This window comes from Grus americana, chromosome 11 (genome assembly GCF_028858705.1).
Source record: "Grus americana isolate bGruAme1 chromosome 11, bGruAme1.mat, whole genome shotgun sequence".
Classification (NCBI taxonomy): domain Eukaryota; kingdom Metazoa; phylum Chordata; class Aves; order Gruiformes; family Gruidae; genus Grus; species Grus americana.
In genome coordinates, this window is record NC_072862.1 from 4594 (window position 1) to 16857 (window position 12264).

Genomic DNA, 12264 nt, shown 5'->3' on the forward strand with positions numbered 1-12264 from the left:
CCTGTGGAATAACGCACCGCCCACAGCTATACAGAAGAAGAATCCGAGACGACGGTAGAAGACCCCAGACCAAAAGTCACCGCGGGACTAAGGGACGCGCGGACAGCGCGCGAGGGGCGGGTGTCCGGGACCCAAGCGTGGAACGGCCCCGGGATTTCTTTGTTCGGGGTCCCTCTCTTTGGAGGCGCCCCGCCCGGGCCGATCCCGCTGCTGCACCTTTCAGTTACGTTAATTATTTTACAAAATCCGACACCCGGAGACTGCTGCCGGAAGCCTCGGGTCGAGCCCGAAGGAGGAGGAGGAGGAGGAAGCGCGCCCGAGAAGAAGCGTGCGCGCGACACCGTGAACGGGGTGCGAACGCTGGGGCGGCAGCTGCTCCTCCTCAAACAGAGACAGAGAGAGAAAGAAGAGGGGGAAAGCCACAGGGTACAGAGGGCGGAAGTGGAAAAGAGGGGCCGGGAGCCGGACAGAGGGAGGTGGAGAAAGAGGCCGTCGGAAGGGAAGGGACGGGCTGCGGGGCAGAGGGGGACTTGCCAGCGCCAGGTTCGCGGTTCCACCCGATAATCGTAAAGGTCTCTGCCAACCTCGACGATTCGGTCGCTTTAAAAAACAATCGGGATCTCGAGGCGGACCGAGGGAGAGACGGAGAATATAAAAACGGTCGCGGCTAAGAGGGCAGAGAGGGAGGAATCGCGAGACAGGGAGAGGCAAGCCGGGCAGGGGAAAAAGTCCCGACAGGCTTCTGCAGCGACAGGGAGGAATTGAAGATTCGAGAGAGGGAGCTGGACAGAGAGAAAGACGGGGAAAGGTAAGACGGTGGCGAGCTACCAGGCAGAGAAGCAGAGTTTAATGCCGGGGACCGGGAGAGGGACAGAGAGGGAAGGAGAAAGGAACGAAGGGACGGGCTGCGGGGCAGACAGGGAGGAAGGAAGGAAGGAAGAAAGAAAGAGGGACAGGGAGCCAGACGAACCGCGACGGGGAAAGAAAAAGGTACCGACGGGCTAGGAGGCAGAGAGGGGAGACTTTAGAAAAACAGGGACGGGGAGCGAGACGGAGCCAGACCGAAAAAAGGAACCATAGCGACGGGTGCCGGGACAGAGAGGCGGGCCTTCAAAACGAGGGGCAGGGAAGAGGCTCAAGAGGGACGGAGAAAGAGAGAGACTCACGACGACTCGCTACGGAGCCGAGAAGGAAGACCTCGAACAACAGGAACGAGGAGCCGCACAGAGAGAGCCAGAGATGGCAGAAATACCGACAGGCTACAGGACCGAGGGGGAGGAATGCAGAAACAGTGGCTGGGGGCCAGACAGAGAGACAGGGAGAGAGAGAAGGAAACAATAGCCACGGGCTACGGGGCAGAGAGAGCGAGGACCTAAAAAAGGTGGGGACAGGCAGCCCGTCAGAGCGAGATGGAAAAAGAACATAGCGGGGAGCAGAAAGCAAACCAAAAAACCCCACAGCGGGGTGGGAAAGCGAGGGGGGCAGAGGAGGGCCCGCGACGCAGAGGAGAGGCGATGGGGCCCCGCGGGCCCAGGACTCACCGCAGCTCTGGCTCTCGGCGCTGCCGGGAGAGCTTGCCAGCGCAGACGCTTCTTTCTCCCGCTCTCCGCCTTTCCTTTGCTGTCGCTCCGGTCGCTCGGCTGTCCTCCGCCTAAGAGAATACACGGGTGTCTTACAGCTCCGAGGAGACGAGTCTGCCTAGATGAGTAGCCTGCCTCCCTGCCTCCCTCGGTACGCGGCCGCACCGTGCTTTGGATTACGCGTGGCGACCCTGCGGTGCCCGTCGGCAGCCTGACCTGCCGTGGAGCGCAACGAGGGATCTTTCCTCACCCGGCGAGGCAGGCGCTCTCTTGCCTGCAGCGGGAGGCAGCTGCCGGCCGGAGAGCCTTCCATCTCTTCTTCTTCTTCTTCACCTTTCTCTGGCCATTCCAGCTTCCCTTAGGGCAGCTGCTGTCCACGGCCGGTAAGCGCTCCACCGCCTGTCCCTTTTCGCCCCCACGCCACGAGGCGAGCCAGGCCAGGCACAGGCGAGGCGGGTGCAGTCGACGGCATCCCCAAGGGAGGGACGGGCAACCACGTCCTCAGCGCGGCCTGGGAGAGGGAAAGAAAAAGCAGTGGCCGTTACTACCAGAGGTCGGCCCTGGCCGGAGACCCTCCTCCTTCTGCAGGGGCTTCCGGAGACGCCGCTCTTTCCCCGCGCTGCTGCCGCTGCCGCCGCCGCCAGCACCCCTGTTCAGGAAGAAAGCGGCACAGGCGAGGGCCAGCTTGCCGCCTTCACGCCAGGGCTCGGGGGCGGCCTGGGGCTGCCGGACAGGCTTCCGGAGAGTCCGACCGGTAGCGCTCGTCTCGGGACACCGGGCAACGCCTCGCCGCGCGCGCGCTCTCGTAGCACGGCCGCACCGCTGCTCGGGAGCGGCTGGAAGCCTGCAGAAAACCACTCGAAACCGGCAAAAAAACCCCAACCTCGCGCTCCTGCGAGAGCAAGTCGGGCTGTCCGGCAGCCACGTCCGCGAAAACGACGCCTCCCGGCACGCACTGGCAAGCGCCGCGTGGCAGCCATTAGAGTGCCGTAAGACTACACTTCCCGGCGTGCTCCGGGGAGCCAATATGGCCGACCAGCAGCCGCGTGCCCCAAGACTGCAACTGCCGGCGTGCCGCGGGAGGCAGCCTTCCACGCTTCCTGACCCTGCGGGGACACCGTCCCGTGCCCTCACCCCAAAGCCGACTCACCCGAAAGCCCCGCCGAGCCGCGACGGCAGCCCCGAGCTCCGCAGCGCGGCTCCGGGCTGGCGCCCCCCCCCCGCCCCCGCCCCCGCCTCCCCTCAGCCACCTCCGAAAGGCGCGGACGCCCGCCGGCTCCGGGCAGCCCCCGCCGCGCGGCTCCGGACGGTCTCCCCGCCCGGTTCCGACACGGCGCGCACCCCCCCCACCCGCCGCACGGCTCCGGGCAGCCCCCCTCCCCTCTGTGACACGGACCCCGCCGCCCCCCCGCCTCTCCTCGGAGGCGGCACCGCTGCCGCCGCCCTCCTCGGGGCTTTCCCCGGGACCCGCCGGTCCGTCCCGCTGCCCCGCTCACCTTCTCCCTCCGTGCAGCCGCAGCCCGGCGACGCCTCCGCTCCTCCCTCGGCTCACAGCAGCCCCTGCACACCGGCTGCCGGCAGCCGGTTCCGGGGAGGGGGCGTGGCGCTGCACTGCGCATGCGCGGCGCTGCCGCTGCAGTACCGAAATTTGGTCACTAGGCGGCAGCACCGAGCGAGCATGCGCTGTGCGATGCGTGAGGGGCGGGGCTTGGCGTGCGTCGGGGGCGGAGTTTGCGTGAGGGGCGGGGCTTGGCGTGCGTCGCGGGCGGAGTTTGCGTCGGGGGCGGAGTTTGCGTGAGGGGCGGGGCTTGGCATTCGTCGGGGGCGGAGTTTGCGTGAGGGGCGGGGCTTGGCGTGCGTCGGGGGAGGAGTTTGCGTCGGGGGCGGAGTTTGCGTGAGGGGCGGGGCTTGGCGTGCGTCGGGGGCGGTGTTTGCGTGAGGGGCGGGGCTTGGCGTGCGTCGGGGGCGGAGTTTGCGTGAGGGGCGGAGTTTGCGTGAGGGGCGGGGTTTGCGTGAGGGGCGGAGTTTGCGTGAGGGGCGGAGTTTGCGTCGGGGGCGGGGCTTGGCGTGCGTCGGGGGCGGAGTTTGCGTGAGGGGCGGAGTTTGCGTGAGAGGCGGGGCTTGGCATGCGTCGGGGGCGGAGTTTGCGTGAGGGGCGGGGCTTGGCGTGCGTCGGGGGAGGAGTTTGCGTCGGGGGCGGAGTTTGCGTGAGGGGCGGGGCTTGGCGTGCGTCGGGGGCGGAGTTTGCGTGAGGGGCGGAGTTTGCGTCGGGGGCGGCGTTTGCGTGAGGGGCGGGGTTTGCGTGAGGGGCGGAGCTTGCGTGAGGGGCGGAGTTTGCGTCGGGGGCGGGGCTTGGCGTGCGTCGGGGGCGGAGTTTGCGTGAGGGGCGGAGTTAGCGTCGGGGGGCGGAGTTTGTGTGAGGGGCGGGGCTTGGCTTGCATCGGGGCGGAGTTTGCGCCGGGGGCGGAGTTTACATCAGGGGCGGGGCTTGGCTTGCGTCGGGGCGGAGTTTGAGTGAGGGGCGGAGTTTGTGTGAGGGGCGGGGCTTGGCATAAGTCGGGGCGGAGTTTGCGTGAGGGGCGGAGTTTGCGTGAGGGGCGGAGTTTGCGTCGGGGGCGGAGTTTGCGTGAGGGGCGGGGCTTGGCGTGCATCAGGGGCGGAGTTTGCGTGAGGGGCGGGGCTTGGCGTGCGTCGGGGGAGGAGTTTGCGTCGGGGGCGGAGTTTGAGTGAGGGGCGGGGCTTGGCGTGCGTCGGGGGCGGAGTTTGCGTGAGGGGCGGGGTTTGCGTGAGGGGCGGAGTTTGTGTGAGGGGCGGAGTTTGCGTCGGGGGCGGGGCTTGGCGTGCGTCGGGGGCGGAGTTTGCGTGAGGGGCGGAGTTAGCGTCTGGGGGCGGAGTTTGTGTGAGGGGCGGGGCTTGGCTTGCGTCGGGGCGGAGTTTGCGCCAGGGGCGGAGTTTACATCAGGGGCGGGGCTTGGCTTGCGTCGGGGCGGAGTTTGCGTGAGGGGCGGAGTTTGCGTCGGGGGCGGGGCTTGGCGTGCGTCGGGGGCGGAGTTTGCGTGAGGGGCGGAGTTAGCGTCGGGGGCGGAGTTTGTGTGAGGGGCGGGGCTTGGCTTGCGTCGGGGCGGAGTTTGCACCGGGGGCGGAGTTTACATCAGGGGCGGGGCTTGGCTTGCGTCGGGGCGGAGTTTGCGTGAGGGGCGGAGTTAGCGTCGGGGGCGGAGTTTGCATGAGGGGCGGAGTTTGCGTGAGGGGCGGGGTTTGCGTGAGGGGCGGAGTTTGCGTCGGGGGCGGGGCTTGGCTTGCATCGGGGCGGAGTTTGCGCCGGGGGCGGAGTTTACATCAGGGGCGGGGCTTGGCTTGCGTCAGGGCGGAGTTTGAGTGAGGGGCGGGGTTTGTGTGAGGGGCGGGGCTTGGCGTAAGTCGGGGCGGATTTTGCATGAGGGGCGGAGTTAGCGTCGGGGGCAGAGTTTGCATGAGGGGCGGAGTTTGCGTGAGGGGCGGGGCTTGGCGTGCATCAGGGGCGGAGTTTGTGTGAGGGGCGGAGTTTGCGTGAGGGGCGGGGCTTGGCGTGCATCAGGGTCGGAGTTTGTGTGAGGGGCGGAGTTTGCATGAGGGGGGCTTGGCAGACATCAGGGGCGGAGTTTGCATGAGGGGCGGAGTTTGCATTGGGGCGGGGCTTGGCATGCACCAGGGTCAGAGTTTGTGTGGGGGCGGAGTTTGCATGAGGGGGGCTTGGCGTGCATCAGGGCGGAGTTTGCCTGAGGGGCGGGGCTTGGCTTGCATCAGGGCAGAGTTTGCACCAGGGGCGGAGTTTCCATGAGGGGCGGGGCTTGGTGTGCGTGAGGGGCGGAGTTTGCGGGGGGGCGGAGTTTGCAGGGGGGGCGGAGTTTGCGGGGGGGGGCCCGGAGTTTGGCATGGGTCAGGGGCGGAGCCAAGAAGCATCACTTTTGGATCCCGAGGATGCGAGCAATGTGACCTTGTTGAATACGTTAATCCCCCCCCCACACACCTCCTCCCCTGCCCTCCATCACGGCCCCTCGCCCCCCGCCCCCCCCCCCCCCCTCCCCCGCAAAGGAAGCGCCAACGCAGCCGGCACGGCAAAAGAGACCGCAAGCGTTTATTCAGTCACACACAGAGCCGGTTCCGGGAGAGACTCCGCACCGGGGCTCGGGGCCCGGCCCTGGGGCACCTCGGCTGTCCTACCCGGAGCCACGCTCGCCAGTCCGGCGTGGAACAGACACACGGTCGGTCCGTCAGGCTGCTGGAGAGCTGGGCTGCTATGTGCAGGCTGCCGCCAAAACCGAGGAGCCAGCTGCAGGACGCTAGAAGAGAGGAGAAAAGGGGCAGCCAGCTGGATGGGGGGGGCGGCGGCGGCGAGCGAGAAAGCACGAGGCAAGGAAAGGGACGGCGAGTGAAGGACGGGGACAGGGAGCCTGACAGAGAGGGAGGAAGAAGCGGCAGGAAGAGAGGCAGCGGGACGGCGACCGACAAACAAGGACGGGGAGCGGGACAGAGAGGCAGAAACGACCCTGGGCGGGCAGCGCCACGGCGAGGGAGGAAAAGAGAATAAGGGCAGGGAGCCGGACCGAGAGGTACGGCGAGGGACAGCGGCACGGGGAGCAGGACAGAGCAACAGAGAATAAAAAAAGGAAGCGGGAGCGTGAGAGAACCGGGCTGGGGAGCAGGGAGAAGGAGAGATAAAAGGAGAGAGCAACAGAGGGAAAGAGGACCGGGGAGCGGGACGCTGGGGCAGAGTGAGAAAAAGAGGGGCAGGGAGCAGGACAGAGGGGCAGAGGCAGAAGGAGGACAGAGGGACAGAGAGACAAAAGAGGGAGACGAGCACTGGGCAGAGGGGAGAGAAAGACGGGGGCAAGGAGCAGAGACACCAAGGTGCCAGGAAAAGGACGGTCAGATGGAGCGAGAAACAGGGTCGGGGAGCAGGACAAAAGGACAAAGAAAAAGGCGAGGAAGAAGGAAGGAAGGATAAAGGTGGGACAGGGAACGGGACATACGCAGCGAAACAAAGCAGAACAGAGAAGAGAGGACAGGGATTGAGGAACAGAGAGAGAGAGAGACGCAGGCTGGTACACAGAGACGGCGAAGGTAAGCAAAACCAGCGACGGGCAGGAGGACCTGGTTCTGACAACCCATCGCTCCCGGTGTCGCTTCCACGGCCTCAAAAAATGCGACGTGCCGCAAGACAAGAGAATGGGAGAGTGAAAGCAAAGGCACGGGAAACTTAACGCTCTTAGTAATTTCACTGAGCATCACAGCTTACAGTTACTCAATGTCTTCCGGTGTCACAGGGTGAGGTACAACTGATTTCGTCTCCATATCTCTGGACAGAGCTTTTCTCATATCTGGGGGGGGGGGGGGGGGGGGGAAGAAAAAAAAAAAAGATATTCTAAGACGACAGTCCTTGCACAAAGCCACGTTCAGCGAATTCTCTATTACAATAAGGTCGTTTCTAACCCAGAAGATTTCACAGAATCATAGAGTATCTCAAGTTGGAAGGGACCCATACGGATCGCCGAGACCAAGCCCCCGCTCCACGCGGGACTACCTAAAACTAAACCGTGCGACTAAGAGCATCGTTCAGACGCTCCTTGAACTCCTGACAGGCTCGGTGGCTGCGACCGCTTCCCTGGGGAGCCTGTTCCGTGACTGACCGACCGCCCTCTCAGTGAAAAGCCTTTTCCCAACGTCCGGTCTGAACTTGCCCTGACGCAGCTTCGTCCCGTTTCCTCGGGTCCTAGTGCCGGTCACCGGAGAGAGCGGAGGTCAGCGCCTCCCCCTCCGCCGTCCCCCTCGAGGAAGGTGTAGACTGCGATGAGGTCACCCCTCGGCCTTCCCTTCTCCAAGCTGAACAAACCAAGTGACCTCAGCCGCTCCCCCTAAGTCTCGCCTCGGAGACCTCTCGCCATCTCGGTCGCCCTCCTCCGCGCACGCTCCCAGAGCGTTGTTCGGCGGCACCGCTCTCGACTGGAACCTAACGCTGCACGTAACTCAACTGAGCGGAAAGGAAATGACGGGCTAAAGGGACAAATACACGATTTAAGGCAGCCGCAACGATGGCAGATGTCTGTCCGGAGCCCTTCTATTTATTTCACAGCGCTCCTGCGTATCAAACGAACGGTACCAGAGCAGAAAAGGTATACGGCGTGGCCACGTTACCCCTCGGGGAGGACGGCGAAAGGAGAGAAGATCTAGAAAGAGGAAGCAGCTGGTACTTCGCTTTTGGTAACAGAATTAACATCAACACGTTCCTCCCCTTTGAAATTGAAAACGCCACCCAATTCTCTGCCACTGTTGACCACCGACACTTGTAAATTTCTAGTGAAACAGCTGAGGAAAACAAAGTTTCAGGTCCCTGGCTAGGGGAAGAAACCAGGCAAGCGCCGCCGTTCCTTCCCCCCGACAACACTAGCAAAAAAAACCAGCCGCTGGGGGCGAGCGTTCCTCCGAAAGAAAAATCAGGTGAGAAACCGCATTTTTATTTTCAGCTTACCTACAGGATAAATGTCTTTGTAGTTGCTACAAAACGTGTAAACTGCACAAAGATTAAGTTTTGTAACCGATCTAAGGTTCAGTACGAAAAACTACCTAAAGGAGTACGCAAAGTCCCACTCATCAACAATTATCTGACCCTGTTTCATATTAAAAAAAAAAAAAAAAAAAAAAAAAGTAATGCTAATCACACAGACAAGCCCAGGAACCCTCCACATGAGAATCTTTCCGTTCAGCCGGAGGCAGAACGAGTACTTACCACGGGCATCCTCATCTGGCTCTCCGCTGCTAGCAGAGCGGCACGCTAACGCTGTCCGGTACACGCCGTAGTACGCCTAGCTGCTTCTACGTATTTACCGCCGCCTGATTTGATACTCTCACAAAGAGATCGACGAAAAAGCCACCCTTTCTTTGAAAAAATAAAAACCAAAACCACACAGTTAAGGAACGGTAGGCGAACGTATTTCTAAATCATAACCCACGGCTTGCAGGCAGACCAAGAGCAGCTCTGACGATGCGGTACGCTCATCAAACATCTTTCACGCAGGAATAACAGATGTACTCCTTTACCACGGGACGCAGCCGGCACAGGGACAAATTTCATGCTGTTTTTGTCACACGACCGTCCTTCTGCACCAGCCAGTGGGTTCAGAATTAAGGACAGGACAGGCTAAACGCTCACACGAGCCTCCTATCCGTAAGAAACTATTAAAAATAGAAAAAAAAACTTCCACGTTTTAGATCGCGTTGCCTTAGGGACTGCCTCCTTCAAAGCCTGCCTGTTGGGGGGGGGGGTGGGGGGGGGGCGCGTGTGCGCGCACGCACGCGCGTGAGGCGTGGAAATCGGTCGCAGAATTCAGTTGCCTAACGAGAGACGGCCCTTCTCCTCGCAAGGCAAACGTTTCAAAACGTCGTACTCTTTTCCGATTTTACCGGCTGGTACTGGGGTTGCCCTACCAGCATGAGTTGGGGACCCGTCCCTCTGGGTCCGTGCGACGCCAAATTAAACATTCTGCAAGTAACCGAGCAGGAGATGGAAAGTAAGCTAAGATGCTCTCTGCCGTACAAGGTTTGTTCGCCATCGTCCCCGAGGGAATCGCACAAAGCCCACGCTTGCTGAACCGGTACGTCGGAGGCCCTACGGGAAACGGCGCTGACGTTTCGCCAAGCTCTTCTCCTGTCAAGAAGAGGACCTTTTCTGCGGCATCCCTATTGGCGTTCGGCCTGCTTTCGGCTCATTCTGGCAGGTCAGCTTTCAGAGAAAGCCTGAGATTTCAAACCGCCAAGCAACATTCACCATTCTTGCTCTCTGACTACAGGGAATTTCAGCGAATCGGAACGCTACTTGGAGCCACGTTCCGGGTCTGTTTCGCCGCAAACCAAATATCTAAGCCACGGACCGGGCGCCCGTAGAAAAATTACTTTAAAAGATTAAAGACAAGCACGGTACTCACTTTTCTGAAATTTCTTCCGGTAGCGCCATCAATTTAGCGGCCGAACCCAGCCGTCGAAATTCCGGTGCAACGGAGCGAGCAGGAACGTGTCCGTGCCGCTCTTCCCTGGCCACGGAGCCTTCCGCTCTACCCGTTACTGCGAACGTACGGAGCATCGGCGCAGCAGCACCTGTGGAATAACGCACCGCCCACAGCTATACAGAAGAAGAATCCGAGACGACGGTAGAAGACCCCAGACCAAAAGTCACCGCGGGACTAAGGGACGCGCGGACAGCGCGCGAGGGGCGGGTGTCCGGGACCCAAGCGTGGAACGGCCCCGGGATTTCTTTGTTCGGGGTCCCTCTCTTTGGAGGCGCCCCGCCCGGGCCGATCCCGCTGCTGCACCTTTCAGTTACGTTAATTATTTTACAAAATCCGACACCCGGAGACTGCTGCCGGAAGCCTCGGGTCGAGCCCGAAGGAGGAGGAGGAGGAGGAGGAGGAGGAAGCGCGCCCGAGAAGAAGCGTGCGCGCGACACCGTGAACGGGGTGCGAACGCTGGGGCGGCAGCTGCTCCTCCTCAAACAGAGACAGAGAGAGAAAGAAGAGGGGGAAAGCCACAGGGTACAGAGGGCGGAAGTGGAAAAGAGGGGCCGGGAGCCGGACAGAGGGAGGTGGAGAAAGAGGCCGTCGGAAGGGAAGGGACGGGCTGCGGGGCAGAGGGGGACTTGCCGGCGCCAGGTTCGCGGTTCCACCCGATAATCGTAAAGGTCTCTGCCAACCTCGACGATTCGGTCGCTTTAAAAAACAATCGGGATCTCGAGGCGGACCGAGGGAGAGACGGAGAATATAAAAACGGTCGCGGCTAAGAGGGCAGAGAGGGAGGAATCGCGAGACAGGGAGAGGCAAGCCGGGCAGGGGAAAAAGTCCCGACAGGCTTCTGCAGCGACAGGGAGGAATTGAAGATTCGAGAGAGGGAGCTGGACAGAGAGAGAGACGGGGAAAGGTAAGACGGTGGCGAGCTACCGGGCAGAGAAGCAGAGTTTAAAGCCGGGGACCGGGAGAGGGACAGAGAGGGAAGGAGAAAGGAACGAAGGGACGGGCTGCGGGGCAGACAGGGAGGAAGGAAGGAAGGAAGAAAGAAAGAGGGACAGGGAGCCAGACGAACCGCGACGGGGAAAGAAAAAGGTACCGACGGGCTAGGAGGCAGAGAGGGGAGACTTTAGAAAAACAGGGACGGGGAGCGAGACGGAGCCAGACCGAAAAAAGGAACCATAGCGACGGGTGCCGGGACAGAGAGGCGGGCCTTCAAAATGAGGGGCAGGGAAGAGGCTCAAGAGGGACGGAGAAAGAGAGAGACTCACGACGACTCGCTACGGAGCCGAGAAGGAAGACCTCGAACAACAGGAACGAGGAGCCGCACAGAGAGAGCCAGAGACGGCAGAAATACCGACGGGCTACAGGACCGAGGGGGAGGAATGCAGAAACAGTGGCTGGGGGCCGGACAGAGAGACAGGGGGAGAGAGAGAAGGAAACAATAGCCACGGGCTACGGGGCAGAGAGAGCGAGGACCTAAAAAAGGTCCCATCAGAGCGAGATGGAAAAAAGAACATAGCGGGGAGCAGAAAGCAAACCAAAAAACCCCACAGCGGGGTGGGAAAGCGAGGGGGGCAGAGGAGGGCCCGCGACGCAGAGGAGAGGCGATGGGGCCCCGCGGGCCCAGGACTCACCGCAGCTCTGGCTCTCGGCGCTGCCGGGAGAGCTTGCCAGCGCAGACGCTTCTTTCTCCTGCTCTCCGCCTTTCCTTTGCTGTCACTCCGGTCGCTCGGCTGTCCTCCGCCTAAGAGGATACACGGGTGTCTTACAGCTCCGAGGAGACGAGTCTGCCTAGATGAGTAGCCTGCCTCCCTCGGTACGCGGCCGCACCGTGCTTTGGATTACGCGTGGCGACCCTGCGGTGCCCGTCGGCAGCCTGACCTGCTGCGGAGCGCAACGAGGGATCTTTCCTCACCCGGCGAGGCAGGCGGTCTCTTGCCTGCAGCGGGAGGCAGCTGCCGGCCGGAGAGCCTTCCATCTCTTCTTCTTCTTCTTCTTCACCTTTCTCTGGCCATTCCAGCTTCCCTTAGGGCAGCTGCTGTCCACGGCCGGTAAGCGCTCCGCCGCCTGTCCCTTTTCGCCCCCACGCCACGAGGCGAGCCAGGCCAGGCACAGGCGAGGCGGGTGCAGTCGACGGCATCCCCAAGGGAGGGACGGGCAACCACATCCTCAGCGCGGCCTGGGAGAGGGAAAGAAAAAGCAGTGGCCGTTACTACCGGAGGTCGGCCCTGGCCGGAGACCCTCCTCCTTCTGCAGGGGCTTCCGGAGACGCCGCTCTTTCCCCGCGCTGCTGCCGCTGCCGCCGCCGCCAGCACCCCCGTTCAGGAAGAAAGCGGCACAGGCGAGGGCCAGCTTGCCGCCTTCACGCCAGGGCTCGGGGGCGGCCTGGGGCTGCCGGACAGGCTTCCGGAGAGTCCGACCGGTAGCGCTCGTCTCGGGACACCGGGCAACGCCTCACCGCGCGCGCGCTGTCGTAGCACGGCCGCACCGCTGCTCGGGAGCGGCTGGAAGCCTGCAGAAAACCACTCGAAACCGGCAAAAAAACCCCAACCTCGCGCTCCTGCGAGAGCAAGTCGGGCTGTCCGGCAGCCACGTCCGCGAAAACGACGCCTCCCGGCACGCACTGGCAAGCGCCGCGTGGCAGCCAT

General features: G+C 62.6%; 1 long non-coding RNA gene across 1 annotated transcript; it reads right to left on the reverse strand.

Moving 5' to 3' along the window:
* Positions 1-1538: 1538 nt before the first annotated feature.
* Positions 1539-3206, reverse strand: LOC129211226 (uncharacterized). The gene is made up of 3 exons (XR_008578781.1): positions 3077-3206; positions 1831-2091; positions 1539-1651 (listed from the first exon to the last, which is right to left on the reverse strand). It is a non-coding gene; the product is annotated as an uncharacterized LOC129211226 (long non-coding RNA).
* Between the last annotated feature and the right edge of the window lie 9058 nt (positions 3207-12264).